Source organism: Merops nubicus, unplaced genomic scaffold (genome assembly GCF_000691845.1).
Source record: "Merops nubicus isolate BGI_N331 unplaced genomic scaffold, ASM69184v1 scaffold3143, whole genome shotgun sequence".
NCBI classification, from domain to species: domain Eukaryota; kingdom Metazoa; phylum Chordata; class Aves; order Coraciiformes; family Meropidae; genus Merops; species Merops nubicus.
Window position 1 is genome coordinate 15,189 of NW_008596737.1, and position 2,871 is coordinate 18,059.

General features: G+C 48.2%; 1 pseudogene; it reads right to left on the reverse strand.

Annotated features, from left to right (window-relative positions):
- The window catches only part of LOC103769268, a 16,609-nt pseudogene extending 13,751 nt beyond the window's left edge, over positions 1 to 2,858 (reverse strand).
- Between the last annotated feature and the right edge of the window lie 13 nt (positions 2,859 to 2,871).

The following is a 2,871-nucleotide window of genomic DNA, read 5'->3' on the forward strand; positions in this document are numbered from 1 at the left end:
CTGAAGCATCTTCATTATTTATTTCACATACCCAAGCTTAGGTTGAGATTGCAAAGCCTTCTCCAGAGTTACACCTACACTTTGCAGGAAGGGAGAACTTCAACCAGCTGGTTTTCTTCAGTGCTCTCTGATTAGTTATTTTAGAATAATACCATTCATATTTCTAAGGAAGGCCTTAACACCCCAGCGAAAGGACAAAGGTGAACAGGCACCTCTATAGCTGCTACTCTGAGATGTTAATTCTCAGGAAGGCAACCATGCAGCTATTCCTTTTCTGGAAGGCAAGTTTGTGGCTAGTCAAAGCTGTGGCGAACCTTTCATTTGCTGGCCTCTGAAACCTGTCTCCAGGCTTGGATCTCAGAGCTACACACACAACACTCATAAACCTAAAAAAAGGGAAGCACTCGACCATTCAAGTATCCATTCATCTAGGGGTGAACAGCCAACATTCACATCTCTTGCTCTAATCCTAAGCAGAGTCTGAAATCCAGGTTTCCTATTTCTAAACTCAGCTCTCTGTAGGTTGTTCTTTTCTTGGCTCAAGCACCTCATAATTCTTTATATGCACAACAGTGATCTCAGCAACGCAAGACATTAAGAGGCCTCCTTAATTCAGTTCTCAGCTGAAAGCTGGAGCCCATGTGAAGTGCTGGGGTTTAAAGCCCCAGCCCTGAATAAGGGTTGGCATGTGGATGATGTCCACAACCAGGCAAGAAAGACCCTCCTGACTGGCTTTCAGCCAGGGTCTGGCCAGCCTTGGGTGGGAACCAATTAGGAGGTCACCACTAGGTGTACCACCTCCTAGTTAATAGCATAAAAGCTGGCTCTGCCTGCAGTGGTGTTGGGAAGCCTACCTACATAGTACATGTAGGGTTTCCAGTTACTGGAAGGGCTCCCTGATGGTCCACTTCAAGTAGAGTTCCCAGGGACAGCAGGACAAGATCAAGACAGGAAGAGGATTACGTATGTAGTGAGGCTTTTTCTTGGCAACTGCTATATGAATGGAATTGGACTAATGACATGTTTTCTAACTTGGCTCGCTCCTTTTCTTTGCTATGTCATATGCCATGAGTGCGTGCACTGATCTATTCATTCCTCCAGTTGTTAGCCACCTCCTAGCTTTCCCATATACTCAGGAACGGGATGGTAATGTTTTCCTGTATGTATATTACTAACGGCCTTATCCTTCCTACTGGTAGAAGCGGTCAGCAAAAGACCGTGTCCCAGCCCAGGCTCTGAAGCAGGCAGCGATGCTTCTGAAACTGGGTTTTTTTACATCCCTAAAGAACGTCCTACTTCTAGCTAAGGGCACAAAGTTCACATCACTATACTCCTCTTGTGCAGCTGCACAAATGGTTCCTGAATTCTCTTGTGAAACTACACTGTCACTTCAAGCGCCTTCAGCTCTTTCGTACAGTGGAAACAGCATTTTGGCTTAGATGCGGCAAAATGCTGCAAACAGGAATTTAAGAAAGAAACTACAAATTCCAACTGTGAATTGCAGTCGCTCATTTGAAATTTCCTCAATACCAGGGGACAGTGCTGTGGATGCTGAAATATGCAACTTACAAAAGCAACTGGGTAACTTCACAGAAGAAAAAATTCTCCAAGGGCTAAGAGACCTCGTCCAGCAACCCGGGTTCCTAAGCCACAGGTTGTTACAGGCTGAGAAATGCCTCTGAAAGCAGCTATGTGTTTTATCCTGCTCTTTTCCCCTTCCCTTGCATATTCACTACCAGCCCTGGCCACAGACAGTCAGCAGAGATACCACTTAAAATGCACAGCAACTATTTTAATGCTTCTGCGAAGAGTAACCTTCAGTGCCCCCAGAAGCTCTGCGCACCACAGAGTTTGACTGGCACAAGTCAAACAGAACCATCCTACTTCTGGAGCTGGAATATCCCCACTGATGATCTTTGCATGGATCTCAGCACATCGGGAAATAAGAACAGAGCACATGCCATGTCATATATGTAGCACCCAGTAATCCCACCCGGGAGCACAGACTTACTCGTTTTCTTCTTTTCCCAGAACATTACTATGTCTTTATGCAAGTTTTTCCTGGTGGGAGCTGCAGAGCCCTGAAAGTAAACAAAATCAGAATGTGAAAATGTTTTGGCATTGCAACACCAAAACACGCAGTGCAGTTTTTGCCAGAGAAACTTTTATCAACTTCCATAAAATTCTGGCTACCTCATTTTAACCTCCTGCCTAAGACCTACACGCAACCAGCAGGACTGGGCAGGTTTCCATAGAGATGGCTGCTTTTTGCTACAGCCTGTTTAGAGCACTTGAGAGCAGAGGTATAGATTTAAGGACAAAGAAGAAGCAGAACACACAGGTTCCGGACCGGCTCCCCAGCAGTGACGTACTGATGGTTTCCAGCAAGCAGGTCACTCTGCAGAAAGCCCCCAAGCAGACCTTGCCCTCTGTGCTGCTGAGCACGAATGCAGTGGCATCCGTGACAGGTTTGGAAGATGTGGGACAAGAAAGATGGGAGACCCGTTTGGCTGCTAATGGGACAGTTAAAGCCTGGCAGAGCTCCGGGCTTTGCGTGCAGTTCAGTCCGCTTCGCGGCCCGCCTGCCCCACAGTGCTCACCATACCAGTGACAACCACACCGGGCTGCAGTTCTCCCCGTAGCTGGACCCACCCCGAGTGCTTCCCGCACTCAAATCATCGTGGAGAGTGGTAATTTTTTTATTGCACCTGGTCCCGATCCGTTCTGTCACTGATGTAATCGGGGATGTTCTTGCACTAGACGGCCGTCAGCTCGCCGAGGCACAGGCCGCCCAGCCCCTCCGCGCTCTCGCTGCCCCGGGCCCGGTGGGGGGCGACAGCGGTGGCATCTGTGAAGAGAGCGCGGCCTCCG